This window comes from Ailuropoda melanoleuca, chromosome 14, assembly GCF_002007445.2.
Source record: "Ailuropoda melanoleuca isolate Jingjing chromosome 14, ASM200744v2, whole genome shotgun sequence".
Taxonomy (NCBI): domain Eukaryota; kingdom Metazoa; phylum Chordata; class Mammalia; order Carnivora; family Ursidae; genus Ailuropoda; species Ailuropoda melanoleuca.
In genome coordinates this window covers 12,605,187-12,620,613 of record NC_048231.1, presented here as the reverse complement: position 1 = coordinate 12,620,613, position 15,427 = coordinate 12,605,187, and the positions used below count along the sequence as shown (strand labels likewise).

Genomic DNA, 15,427 nt, shown 5'->3' with positions numbered 1-15,427 from the left:
ATCTACCAAGTTCTTACTGTGTGCTAGGCTGTGCCCGTGATAACGGGCAATCCCTGCAGGGAAAGAGCATCTGTGAAAAGTGTGAAGAGGCACGGCCCAGGATGTCCTCTCTCATGCAGCACACATTTCTGAACCTCCAGAGCAAAAGGGCAGATAAAGGTAGTGAGTGGGGGTGACACTCAGTAGACGAGGCCAGAGCCAAAAGGCAAAGAGGCTTTGCCTGATCTTCTCCTAAACATTATGGTTTTACAACACATACCATTTTTTGTGGAAAGGGTACATTTCTTAAATTTTATTTACAGCACTCATTTAATTAGCATATTTATTCAGAGTTATAAAAAGATAAAACCCTGTAGCGGCTTTGCCCCCAACTGGATACCAATTTTTAGGTACCCATATTCTCTCTACCCTTCAAGGGTAGTTCCAAGACTACCTTCTCCAGAGATCATTTCTTGGGAGGCTTCAGCTGAAAGTTGTCTTTTGCTATGAATTCCTGTGGCACTTCTCCCGCAACTACCTCCCTCCTACCAGTTTCTCCTTCTACCCTGTATTAAGGTTGCCTTCCTATACGTCCATAAAAACTCAGGTTCCTTGGAAGCAGGTTCATATATGATTTACCTAGGACAGACAGCTGCAGGGTTCAAAATAAACGTTAACAAATGCATGCTTTTGTTCCTTTAAGATTGAAGCTCGACCATAAATTTCTCTAACTTCACCACCGCCACTGGTGCTATTTACTGAAAAATGTGTCTTTAATCAGGATGATTGCTGGAAAACCCTGACACAGTATGAGAAAGCATGAAGCTAGAAGAACCACCTTCTCCATAAAATACCTACCTGGCCTTCAACTGAGATTCAAACACTACCACTCCGTTTTATACATTACTGGTGCCCCCAGGACATCTAAAGAATTGACAGAGTTGTTCAATTTAAACCAAAGGCCCTAAATACTATAATTTTCCATCATGTAATCATAAAATCAGAGTTGGGAAATTTCCACTCACCCTCAGTCATCATGTGGCCTCCATTAGCCTTTTTTGACCTCAACTTACTCACATATGAAATAGGTATAACATTCTCTGTCTCACACTACTGGTGAGGGTTAAATGAGAAAACATGGATGACAATGCCCGGCATCCAGCCTGGCCACACAGGACTTGCTCAATATCAGTGTTATTTCAAGATGGCGGGCTGAAGTCCTACCATGAAGTCTCTCTATTATAAGACCAGTAATTTGATAACTCAAGGATCTCTTAGCTCCTTAATCCAAAAAAATTTAATACTAAAAGCTAGGAACTGGATGGAAGGATTACCATTCTTCTCCAAATATTCCACATAACAATTAGACCCAGCCTTAAGTCTCAAATGCACTTTCCACCTGCATTAAATTTACTTGCAATTTTCTACTATAGAGTGAGATTCTTTTAAAAGTTACTCTGAATAAAATATGATGAGTCATTCTTAATACACCGGTCTAAAGAAAATCAGTGCACTCAAGCCAGAAAGTTTTCCTTCTGGATTTCTTTAACTGAATTCTTTGGCCAACATTTTAATCAGTCACGACGTGAAATGAATAAGTAACTTGAAATATTTCACAATTTCAAACATTCACTCAATACAGAATAGAAAGTCACATCAAACAGGACAATTTGGATGCATGGCAAGTTGTATCCACTCGGGACTGCCCCACTTAAATGATGCAGGAGAATCAATGTTGGGTCTGGCAATTAAAGGACCTGGAGTATGACACACCCTCAAAGTCAGAGGAAGGTAACGGGTTCTGTTACTGTTTAAATGAAGTTGATCAGCACAAGATTTAATAACGTAAGATTTCCTCAGAAGGGAACAGATTCAAAGTGCAATTTCTCACTAGTCCTCAGGAAAATGCAATCTAAACAACAATGGACACCAGTCCATACCCTCTAGAAGAGCTAAAAGTAAACATTAAAAATAAGTGTTGGTGAAAATGTGGAGCCACGGGAACTCTCAAACACTGTTAGCAACAGCGAACTGGTACAACTGCATTAAAAGGTTCTGTGTTATCTACTAAAAATGAGCAAACACATATCCAACCTCAGTGACCCACTCCTAGGTACAGACACCCAACAGAAGTGTACACACAGATGCCCCATAAACGAATACAGGGAGCCTCATAACAATATTAGTTGCAATGGCAAAAACTGACAGGAAAAAAAACACACACACAACAAACCAGGAACAAAAAAACAGATGTTCAGTAGTAAATAAATAAATTGCAGTATAGTTACATGTCAGAACAATACATGGGGAGAGGGAAGCTGCTATACCCACAAATATAATATTGAGCAAAAGCCAGACTAAGGAGTATATTGCCATATTACTCCATTTTTATAAAGTTCAAAATCAGACACACCTAGCCCATGGTTACCTTTCCTTGTATTGGGGTAGGGAAGGGTAATGAAATGGGAGAAAACACGAGGGAGGTTCTGGAATTTGATAATATCCTAATTTTCTAATACTCTAATTTTTAATTTAGGTAATGGTTACACACGTGTGTTGAGTTTGCAAAAGTTTATCAATGGTAAAATGCTTAGAGTCAGTGTGCTTTTCTGTATGTATGTTACACTTTATTTTTATTTATAAGAAAAAATCAAGGTACTCATGAGTGCATGTATCTTTGTATTTCATGTAAGTATAAAAATACACAAATATCTTTAGAAGAATAGAGGGTTTTTTCTTCATAAAGGTGGCATTCTGTACAACTCCTAACATGCATTTTTCTCTTATTATACCATGACTATTTTCCCTTCTCTCAAATATTCTAGAATGTAAATTTTTATGGATGCATTGTTGGAGACAGTACTGAATACAGCCATAAATGACTGCACACCATTTCCAAACATCTGCCTTCATAAGCAATGTTGCAGTGAATGCCATGGTGCACACATGTTTGTACCTGTTCTCCACTTCAGGAAGACAAATTCCTAGAAATAAATGCCCAGGGCCAAAGTACACATTTAAACATGCTAAAAGTGTACAACAACTCTGGAAAATTTTTCATCAATGTTGTTTAAGAAATCTTAGTAATCATTAGCTTACACTTTACATTAAAAACCTGGCTACCCAGAATAAACACTTTCTCTGAAGTTTTGCTTAGTTAATAGTCTCCCCTTCTCACAGATTTTAGACCATTTCAGTCTTGGAAAAACACTGTCTGTCTGTATGTGGATACCGTGAGAAATAAATCTATTGACAACAGTAAGGGACTGATCAAAAAATCCATAAATTCCCCAAACAGAAATATAATGAATATAAAACCAAATAAAAAGTGGTGTGTGTGTGTGTGTGTGTGTGTATATATATATATAATATTACACGTGTACAAAAAAGTTATATAAGGGTATTTAACAAAATGTTAAAATACACTGCTAGGTTTAGGATGGGGTGATTTTTACTTTATTTTTTGATTTTTACTTTATTTTTTCAGTTTTCTTTTATTGCTTACATCATTTACAGTGAACACATCGTTGTTAAGATTAAAAAATAAGCTTAAGATCTGAGAGAAATTCGGTCCCCTGATAAAAATAAGACAACAGATGTCTTCTTCCCTGTCCACAAAACAAATTAAACTGACGAAAGAAAAATTTCTCAGTTTTAAGATTTTTCTCCCATATACTTTTCATCAATCTTCTGGCAACTGACACAGGGTTTTTCAACAAAGCACATAGAGCAGAACAAGGAAGGAAAGGAGATCAGCAGGGAGCTGGCACCCCCACCAAGACACAAAGACAGGCTCTCCACTTCACCTTCAAACCTAAGCCAGCCAGTGCTTCGGACCTGACTTCACATACCCACCCATTTTCTGCTAATGAAGTCATTCGCAGTTCCTAAGATGGAATTAATACACCAGTATTTCCTGGTTTGCTATTAAAATCACCATGACTTCCAGGTACTCTGTATCTGAACAAAAATAAGGACCTAGAAACTTCCCTGTTCTCAGAAGTGTAGCCTCAGGTCTAATGTTCATTCTACCCTAGAGACCCACAAGGGTTAATTCCACTCCCTAGGAACACAGGAGTAAGTTACTCACCAGGGAGAATTTTGACCATTATCTTAATTACCCCCTTCCTTAAGAGAACTAAGGTCACTTCATTCATCAGAGGAAAGGGAAAAAAAAGCAAAGTGGAGCTTTCTCTTCCAGCCACTCAAAACATCCACGCTGAGTTACAGAATTGAAACCAGAATTAGAATCTAAATTTCCTGATTCCTCCCTTCAAGGTAGTGTCTTGCTTATTAATGGCGATTAAAAACGGCTTTAGCAAACCCAAGAAGATCAAAACAGCAGCAGCTTTCTTGGTGTCCCTTTGGCTTCAACCACTGAGAAAGTCATTTAGTCTTGACTCCACCAGAAACACTCCTACTTTGGAACAGGCTGACTCAAAGAGTAAACAGCCCACGGATAGGACTGGCCTGTTCGCCCATTCTAACATCAAACGAGACAAAACTAAAAGAGTAAAGAGCCACAATGTGTTGTCACTTTTATTTTTTTACAACTGGATTTGAAATGCAGGCTATTAGGAAGAGTCTCTTGGCTACGGTTCAAGGAAACAGAACAACCCAATGCAAAACCATTTTGACTTCCGCTAATTCCACTTCTTTCAGCCGATTTTGGAACGCTCTCTTTATCTCAATTAGAAAATTCATGTTATACTTGTTTTACATGTCCAGCAGCTCTCCAAAATACAGAATTCCAGTGGCCAGAGTTAGCACAAAGTCCATTTCAAGTGTGGCAATGCCTCAGAGCACAACCAGTCCCAGGGGGACATGCCCTTTGGGCAATGGGGGACAGGGAAGCGGGTGGCTGGAGTATTAGCCCCTACAAGTTCAATATATCACGAATCTGTGCAGATTAAGCACGATGACTTGATTAACCAGATGATGGAGAGCAAAAGCGGTATCAAATCCTAAACCCCAGAACACAGTCACACCATACATTCGAAGGATCACTCAGCAGGAATATTAGCAAGGCACCAAGTTTGGACCAAGCCCTGGGGCTCTAGCCGCCAGCAAGAGAGACACCCACTGCCCGCGGTGAACGCAACGGCTAATGAACACGAAGACGTATAAGCAGAAATGATAACTGAATACATGCTATAATCATCATAACTACTATCATTTACTGAGAGTTTAGAACCTGCTTAGAATCTCACACATTTTCATGTGAGATTCGCAATAATTATCACGTAAGTGTTACAAACCTTGGGCAAGTTCCTTATCCTCTCTGTGCCTCAGTTTGTCTCTAAAAAGAAGGTAACACCTACTCCCTGAGAGTGAGGCGAGAGTCAATACACGTAAACGCACACAGAACACTGCCTGGCACGTGGCAACTGGTCGATAAAAGGCAGCTCTGATTCTTATTATAATCATCGGTGTGGGTGCTGCTATTATCAATGCAAAGGCAACCAAGAAAAAAAGGAAAGAGCACTAAGAGAAAGAAGAATGGTGGTTGCCACACACAAAGGGCATCAGACAAGCTCTGTCAGCTTCCTCACGTGTAAAACGGGATGAGGTTACCTGCTCCATCCTCCTCCTGCCAGGGCTGTCCTGGGGGCCACAAGAAAGCATCTTCAGCCCTAGAACGCAAAGCTAGTGTCATACTCTGTCACTGACCAGAGGGCCCCTCTACTAGACACCCTGGAGAACAAGAACTTTCACAATGCGCCGCAAGTCAAGGAACCATGGGCATAAAATGAGTATTCTGGATATCACTCGAAAGAAAAAAAAAAAAGAAAGAAAGAAAAGTATGCTTTCTTAAGATCCCACGACAGCTACATAAAATGTAAAAAGCATGGTAAACTCTCCACTACCTGGTAACACCAGATAGCATCCCTGGAGCCTTGTAATGGCAGAACATTCAGAGCCTTGAGCGAGGTATTTGACAACACTTTTTTTTTTTTTTGCATCAATTTTAAAGGCAATCCCGAAGTGCTGAGAAACCCGACCACATCAGAGCACCACAGGCTCGTGGGGGGGGGGCGGGGGGCAGCGCAAGGCCCCATGGTGCCGAAGATCTAAGCTGCATTTTACTTCGGCTGTCACTACCGGAACAAAGTGATCTTCGAGCTTTATTCTTTACTTCATTATGTCTGACAAAGTTTCTTTCCCTGCAATACTGATTGTAAAAGTTAACAGGAGGGGAAGTTTCCAGTTCTGGCTTCTACAGCTTCGCACACACAGACACAAAAGCTTCTGGCGCCATTTCTATCGCGTGCTCAGCTTTGGAAGCTCAGACTCCAACAGGAGAGCCCNGCTCAGCTTTGGAAGCTCAGACTCCAACAGGAGAGCCCGGGCCCGCGAACTCCTCCATATACCCCCCGCCGCTATCTGCAGGACCGGCTCGGCCCGTTAACGGGCACACGCACTTTCAGATATGGTTTGAATATTTTAATCATTTTAATTAAGGAAAATATTCATATAAGAACACAAATGAGGATTTCTTTTCATGTCCCATTCTATTTTCCAAATTATCTAAAATTAGCCATCTATGACTTACCTACTCAACAAAGAGGAAGTCTTTGAAACAGACACAAAGGCACAGAAAACTATTTGATTTCAACTAAAATTCTGGTAAGTTACCTGATTATCTATTTTACTTATTTTGTTTGGCACAACTACAATAACTGGGAGGGAAAATGTATTTTGCAATAGAAATTCAGATAAGAAATATCTGTCATCAACAGATGTCAGAGATTTTTACACTCATCAGGGTTTTACCCTGAAGTAAGAGATAATTATACTAATATCAAATGCATTATCTCCATATAGCACATAGGCATTTAGTTGATTAACCACCAGTATGACCAATCAGAGACTGTCCAGTCTCTCCCACTCACAGCTGAGTAAGGACAGATTCGGCCAGGCTAAAACCTAATTTGGTTTTAAAACAAATTTCCCAAGAAAGAAACAGTAATCAGTGTAGATAAATAGGATTCAGCCTCGGCTTCAGGCTGAAAACCTCTCTCATCTCAAGAAAACACGAGATAGGGAAAACTGNTCAGCCTCGGCTTCAGGCTGAAAACCTCTCTCATCTCAAGAAAACACGAGATATCGTATCTTCCTTAATACAGAGGGTAGACAATGATCAAGAAATTTTTCTCCAAAGGGGGGAAAACCGCACCTTGATTCTAATCCTAGACTCTCATCAGAACGCCAGGCAACTGAGAATCTTCTACGTATCAGGGAACATGGAGGAGGCCACACTTTCTAAAGAACAGAGTTTCTCTAATCTATCCCCCACTTCCCGCATTCAGCCCCCGCATTCAGACATCAGAAGTCAAAAGTTCCTACTCATATTTTTCAGCTTGGACTTTCTTTCTAACCTTGGGATAAATAAAAACTGTCAATGAAGCAATGAGATTGTAAGTTGCCTTCCATTATCTATAATTATTTCATATGAACAAGTTTTCTCTCCCCAAGTAGAATATGAGCCCATTTTCAAAGTTCCCATCACAAATATTCTATACTTAAATTTGGCAACCACTAGCTCTTGCTCAGCCTTCTAATCCTGGGCACCAATAGGCCCTGGGGTGGAGGTGCCTCCGTGTCTAGGAGCTGGCTCTTATGGGCACAGAACAAGTGTAGGCAGCTCCCCATTCCAGGCTTTAGTGGCAAAGACCACATCATCACCTTCTTCAAAATCTCCCAAAGCTACAGGGATCATTCACAACCCCCTCACATTATACAAAATCTGTAACTCGACAGCATGTGGGGGTAAATCTAGAGTCACGAACAAGGAGTAGGCAGCACATACCTCCAGCACCTGACTCAACAATGCCTAATGTCAACACCCTTCTCCAGGAACCAGAGGAAAAGAGGTCAGCCTTGTTTCTCATAGTCCAGCACAGTACATGGACCAAGTGCAAAAAATAGGATCACATCTCCTGATCTCCCAGGATGAGCCAAAGAAATACCAACCTGGGAACAGTAGACGGGAAATAGTCTCAGGCACTGAGAAGCTTGGGGCATATTATTTCCCTATTCTAAGAACTATAAATCAGGAGAAACTGGAAATTTTTTTAAACTTATGTCTTCTGAAGTTGCTCTGATTTCAAAACATGCTCCTATAACCCCAAGGAGAAGTACTAAATGGCGCACTTCAGAATGAATTTGATTGAGAATTTTATACTAGTCCCATTGAAGTAAATGAAGTCATTCTTTGTGTCCACATAGGGCTGGGAAAGGCTATAGCTCCCCACTATTTGTAAAGGCTCTGGGCACTTAACAGGAGCCCATGAGTATCACTTTCAGAAACATGAATTGCCTGGTTCTGTCCCTAATGCACCTGGCTAAGTATACCCAGAAACTAGAGCCCCAGTTCAGAGTATCTGAACGAACACACACACACACACACACACACACACACAACTCTGTTAACACCACTGACATCTAACCTTCAAAAATGTCTTGTTCTGCTTTGTTCTAATGACTATAATAGGATCGCCCAGACAGGAACTGATAACCAAAGAAAAACAAGTCCAGGACTGTCTGGAGTTCACATGTTATTTATCTCCTGTGGGCCCAAGAGATAAAAACTGTAACTCTAGGCTCTTCTTCTCCCTCCCACCTAGCCAGGTGCCAAGAGATGGACTCCTAGAGCTCACGGGCTGGGGGGAGGGGGTGCTGGTGCGAGTTATTTTCTGCAGCAGGAGGACAAGAGGGAGCCATCATGGGGACGGTGTGGCACCACTGCGTGAAGTGGTCCCTGCTGACCCCTTCCTCTCTAAGACGAGGGCTTCTGCAACTGTAACTACAGATATATGTACGTGCCGTTTAATATTTTGAGCTCAGTTTGGTCTTAAAAATCTAAATTCTACAAAGAAATTATTCTCCTTAACCTGCTTAGCATAACAAGATTGTAACCATCAAGAAAAATCACCGCGTCTTCACAGAGAGTGCCAAGGAAGGGCTCCTGCAAGTGTATTTGCTGGTCTTCCAAGGGTTCTGCTGCATAGATCATCTCAAGTATATTAAATATTGGCAACATCCTCGGCGTCGATTTGGCATGTGGCTTCCGTCTGAAAATCAATTTCCTCTTTACTCATTCAAAAGCCCATCAGAAGGATTACAAGGAACTACAACAAGTATAAAAAGGTAAAATTCTTTATCAATGATTAAACTTGACAAGTTTTCAAAAACTGATAACTGATTGGCCTAAAAGATAATGTCCTTATAAAGAATATTAAAAACAGGGGCACCTGGGTGGCTCACTTGGTTAAGCGTCCAACTCCTGATTTTGACTCAGGTCATGATCTCAAGGGTCATGGGATGGAGCCCCCCACCCAGCTCTACACTCAGCAGGAAGCCTGCTTGAAGATTCTCTCCCTCTGCCCCTTGCACCACTCACGCTCTTCCTCTCTTTCTCTCTCCAATAAATAAATAAATGACTAAATCTTCTTTAAAAGTATTAAAGACAGCAGACAGTACCCAGAATACCACTAAGGCCTCATGTATAATGCATCAATTACCTCCTTCACACTAAATATTGGGCTGCAAAATTATAAAACAGAATTATAAAAGTCTAAATATTTTCAGAGACAGAATGACCACTGTGAAATTTCTTATAATACAAAAATCAAATCTCAGGATTTTTTTAAACTCAAGAGCTATAAAGATAAAATTTATCCCTCCACATACTACTATAAACTGGCTCCCAGATGAATGACATCCCAAGGATATTCCAACAATTCCTTCAGTGCGCAACATGCAGTGTTATGATGCTATATTATCTAAAAGAAAATGTTAGGAGTCACAGAAACACAGGCTCTACTAGGACAATCGAATCTTCAAATAATCACCTTTTCCTCATATTTTGTTACCACTATATCAGAAAACAAGTCATATTTAATATTTATACACATTTCAACTTCCCATCAAATGTTAACAAAATAACATTTTTTCATAATTAATTACTAGAATTACAAAAATAAATTCCAAGTTGCCAGGGATAAAAAAATCTTATTACTGTTCCATGCTTTGGCAAACCTTGTACTTGCACCTATACTGTGGGCTTTGAGTCAAGTAGAATGAAATCTTGGCTAGAAAGGAGATCTATTAATTTAGAGTAGTGACCCTTTCTAAAGAGAATGGGACAGCATGCCAGTAATACACATTCCGTATTTTTTTAAATTAGCCTAGAGGATTTTATATTTTTAGTCACTCCTGTTCTATTTGGCTATTTTATCTTAAAAGAATTTTAAAGTGTTATTAACATTCTGAAGCAACATATCAAAAAGTATGTAGGAATCTTTGTCCCTAACAAAACCTCTAGAACCGGGAGAAGGGACTTTGAATTAAAAAGGTAACCAGTTTTTCCATCAACTACAATAGCTACTCCATAGGAACAATTACCCAAAATTCCCACACCTGTCACTCAACAAGCATGTGTGTAGACTCAGGGTGTCCCACGCACTCCACTCAGCCTCGGAGACACAACGCCGAACAAGACGAGCACAGCACCTGACCACAGGAGTGGTATAGACTGCACCCTTCCACGCCACCACTACCTCTGGGCTCCAAGAGAAAATGTGCTCCATCACCAGTTCTCACTTACACTCAACAAATCTTCTCCTTACAATGATACCAATAAATGAGAAATTTTTATGAAGAGGGATAAAATTATAATGCTCTCCAACTAGCAGTATAGTGGCTGTCTTTTTACAAAGAATCTAGACAGCTAAAAGTTCAAGCAGAACCCTTTGGGAACTTCTGGCCAATGATTCAAGGACAGTGCCCACCGGAGGACTGGCTGGAGCTGACTCTCTCCTGGGCAAAGGAAGCCAGCCCAGGAAAGGCCACACAGAGCTCCTGTCTAAATGTTTACCAGCCTATATACCATGGGAAAAAGTCCCTCTGCAAGACCTTGGATTTGAAACGCACCCATAAAGAACCTTCATCTGTGGCAGACTTTTCGGCTGTATATACAAATTAAGTCACAGACATTCCACTATTCAAATAGATCTACACCAACACCATGTTCCCACGCATCTCACAGCCATGAACTCACCAAGCTGACCAGATCCTGAAAATTCATATGATCAGAATTATAGTCCACATAACAACTTGGTGTCATGATCTTCCCTAGACAGTAAACCTTCTATTTTTTTCCTACTGAATCTTAACTTTCTTTACCCCATCTTTTAAAAAATTTAGAAACAATTTCAATTTCATTCAAAGATATAAATAAAAGTTATAAACCTCAAAGTCAATATGAAAAAGAAATCCTATCAGCCACCTTCACCTGCCCAAAACCATCAAGGATTTCTAGTAACTAGATAAAAAGGGTCCAAATTCCTTAACTAGGCAGTCCAAGTCCTAGACCAGTGAGTTTCGAGCTGATTTTCCAACTCATTTCCCCCATCCCACTCCACCAGCCATCACTTCAGGCAAACTGTGAACTATCCTCTCATACCTGAACACGCTCTTCACTTTACTTTTTTCCACACCTTCTCTCACACATTCTGTCTGCATTCAGTGCCCACTGATAAAGTGCCTCTCTATTAATTACAAATTACATGCACCCTATTGTCCTAACTGAAGGGCTGCCTCTTCCCCGAGCCTCTGTTAGTGCCTCTTCTGCTGAACTTCATACAGTAGGCTCTCTACATGGAAAGGTATGTGCTTTGGGGGAAAAAAATCATTGAAATCTCGACTCTGCTGCAGGCAAGTTAGGCCATGAACAGAGACTTGCCTTGCTAGCCTCAATCTGAATAACACAGGGGTTACAATAACGACTGTGCAAGGTTTCGGGTTTCTGGGCAACACAGCTGCCATGGGTTCAAATCTCAACGCTAACAACTGCAGAGGGACGAACCCTGGAAAAGGAACTGACCCACCACAAGCCTCAGCTTTCTCCCTGGTCAACTGGAGGATCTCCAACTATTTCATGGCGGAATGACAAGTGTCAGGAAGCCACTGCACAGCCTGGACGCCCATGCCTAGGGCCCCGGCACCCCCACACCCCGTCCTCAGGGCTAGCGGCCCTCCTCCCTCTGGGCTCCCACCGTATGCAATGCTCCCCTCTGTCACAGTATTACCTGTCTCATCCATCCACTGGCACATTGATAGCCCACATCCAGACTGTCTGGCACTCTGAAAAATACATACACTAGAAAGAAGTATTTTTAGGTATGCAGAAGGGCTTCACATAGGTAAAAAACGAAGCACATCCATAAGAAATCGGGACACTGAGAGATTGTGAGGCTAAGAAACAAAGGAAAACACCTGTTGAGATGAGGCTTATTCTTTCAGATCCAATTCAAATAGTAATACTTGTGACTTATTGAAATACTAACATGGGGCTGTGCCAGCACTCGACAGCGGCCACCTCCAGGAAGGCCTCGTAACCTTGGAGCCACCACCACCACAGTTCATCAATTCATCTCTAATACAACGCACAACACCCTTCCCTGTACTTTTTTTTTTTTCCTTTATCATCGTACCTCCCTGATCTGAAGCTCAAGGAGAACAAGGCCTGTATGTGACTGGCCTTCCTTTCCAGCCCCTCCTCCCTGCCACAGAAAGGGAACTAAATGAATTAAAAAGGAGTGTTAAAGCTTCTAGAACTACATCCAAATCACAAGGTAATTCAACATCGCAGGATTGCTCTGCCAAGTGATCCAACACCTCTAAGACCCCAAAGTCAAGTTCTGAATAGATCTAGACAGCACTCTTACACCTACAGGAGGAATTCAATGAAATCTCTCAAAATCAAAAGAAAAGTTTTTCCCTGAATAAGGTTTTCATTCATGGTAAAAGAATCTGAAACAACAGAAAACAGTGAACCAAAACAAAAATGTCAGGGAGGAAAAACTCTGTCCTTTTGAACTTTAAAATGTTCATGATACTTTAATGTTCTTCTCTCCTCAAGCCAAATACTTTTCTTAGAAAAACAAATTAATGCTTTACATTCCATATTCATGAGTAGTTATAAAAATAAACTAGCACACACAATGGTAGAGCTTTTTTAAATTACTGATTAATCAAATTAATGAAAGTTGACTTATAAAATATATTTTGAACTCGTTATTTTCCAATGTGGGTATCACTTCATTAAAACATCTCTTTCCTATCTCTGACATTTCAGAATCAGCAAACGGGTAACAAACACTGAATGCGCCCCCAGCACTCCCCCACCTTTGGTGAGGGGTACTGGCAGTGAAGAAGAGGGGAAGGTCGTGATTCTGGAATTAAATATTGACTTCCCCTCTCCTTGTCTGTGGCACATTCCCTGACACTGTAAAAAGAAACAGAAGTTTGAATTTCATTCCGAGCTCACTGAAGCGTGCGGAGCCAACTGCGAAAACAGAAATTCGTCGTCGGGCAAACTAGCGATCCTTTGTATTGCCCTGTCCTCTGCGAAGTCTGCCTGAGAGAGGACCCCCACCCCCCGCAACCCTTCAAAGGATGCCAGAGGTAAGCTATTGGAAATGCTCTCCCCAAGCTAAAATCAAGTTCGTTCATCCAATCCAAGAACAGTGAACAGGGAAGCTAGAGGGGGAAAACCCTGCTCTCCTAGGATTTTTGTATCAGTTCCAAGAACTTTCCTTCTCTCACTGCCAGCAGCACCCATCAATTCCCATAGTAACCAGCCCACGGCTTTCCAACTGGTCCAAAAGGGAGGCAGGCATGCTGCAGACAGAAACACGTGGGAGCGTGACCCAAGCCCCGGGCACCCATCCAGTGTGCCTTAAACACTCCCATTCTATCTCCCTGCCCTTAATTCCCAGGCTACCAGATGGTTCTCTCCTTTCTCCCTTCAACGTGCTGCTGAGACAATGAAGGGGCTATTTGCCTAGGACTCTGCACAAAACAATTTCCTGTTTTCTGATGCAATCTTGGTTCAGGTCTACTGGGTACTGAAGCAATCATGTTCCCCCCACCACACTGTGCATAAATGTTTGCTGAATGAAGGAATCCTCTGGCATAGAAATAAAGATTTCAAAGATATGGGCGTATAGATCTGAGATCAAGGACGGGGGACAAAGAGGCTGCACTCCCAAAAGGAATGAAGAGCAGATAAAGGGGTGCTGAAGTGGGTGGAGACCCCTTATCTTCGAGAATAGGATTCCTTATGCCGAAGGAGCAGGAGTGGGAACGGGAGGAGCAAAACCTCTCACGGGGAACTGAGACTATTTCTGTCCCAACACACTCACCAAGGGCACTGCAATCAGGAACCGTGGCTCACGACGGGTGATGGGCTTAAATGATATTAAAGTCATACACGGTAATTCTCAACAAGGAAAGGAAAAATGATCAAAATTGAGGGAAGATATAGGTGATAATTTAAGCAGTTTGAGAGAAAAAAAAATATTCACTGATTCTGACATGTTTCTCTAAAGGATTACTATGTTGAAGAGATTTTTTTTTTTTTAACTAAAAAGTAAGGGAGAGAATCAAATTAAAAGTGCTCAGCGTGGGCTATGAACCCGTTCTGCAAGATTTCACATCTTCAACAGAATTTAATGGCTGAAAGAAAAGGAGATAATGAGCGTGATAGGGGGTGCTACAGAAAGGAGCCCCTGCCATTGCCCTTGGAGTCCACGCCTCACCAGTGGGACGCACATGCTGTCATTAGGGAAGCTGCCGAGTAATGCACCTGCAGGGCTATAGCACATGCCTGCACACATGCTAAATCTGCATAGATACGACCAAGCCACTTTCTAGTGAGGGTCCCACCGTAGTATGGGTGAGTTTCTTAAACATTTACCTACTGGATGCATGGCACTGTGCCAGTAACAGAATATAAAGTAATAAAATAAAGACCCAAAAACATAACTCTGCATCACCAAAAGTGGAGGGGAAATGGAAGGTGAGCCATGGAAACAATAAACTTTATTGGGATAAGAGGTAAGATTATGAATGACTGCCCTTTATATTATCAGTGATAAATCTCTTTAAAATTAAATATTTAAAAAAAAAGATGAGAAATATTTGAGCCATATAAAACAAATTCCCAGAAGATCAATGCTTTAACAAAAAATCTAAATTAATATGGAAATGTACCATAATCCCACTAAGATTTACAGGACATTTTTTTGGAAATTCAGAATCTAAGTGTTAAGTTCATATGGAAAAATAAATGAACAAAAATGAGAATAATTACAAAAAAGAAGAGTAATAAAGGAGACCAAGGCTTAATACTTGCCAAAACTTGTTATAAATATATAATAATTTTAAAAGCATGAAATTGGTTCATCAATAGACCATCAAATCAAAAGATAAAATAAAAATTCTAAAAATACTTTGGAGAGCTTGCTATAAGATAAAATGTGACATTTAAAATCCGTGCAGAAAAAATAATTACTCTATAATGGTTTTGGCACAACTATGCAGCCACATGGAAAGGAGAATGGGACACCAACTCACACCAAAAAAAAAAAAAAAAAAAAAA

General features: G+C 40.9%; 1 protein-coding gene across 8 annotated transcripts in view; it reads right to left on the bottom strand.

The window, feature by feature from the left end:
• Positions 1-15,427, bottom strand: part of LOC117795977 (signal-induced proliferation-associated 1-like protein 1) — a 242,094-nt gene that overhangs the window by 118,554 nt on the left and 108,113 nt on the right. Inside the window, exon 5 of one of the 8 annotated variants that reach the window (XM_034642448.1) lies at positions 5,554-5,612. The exons of the other annotated variants lie outside the window; for them this stretch is intronic. The gene's annotated coding sequence lies outside the window, so the exon portion shown is untranslated. The remainder of the gene's footprint in view (positions 1-5,553; positions 5,613-15,427) is intronic. 8 annotated transcript variants of the gene reach the window in all.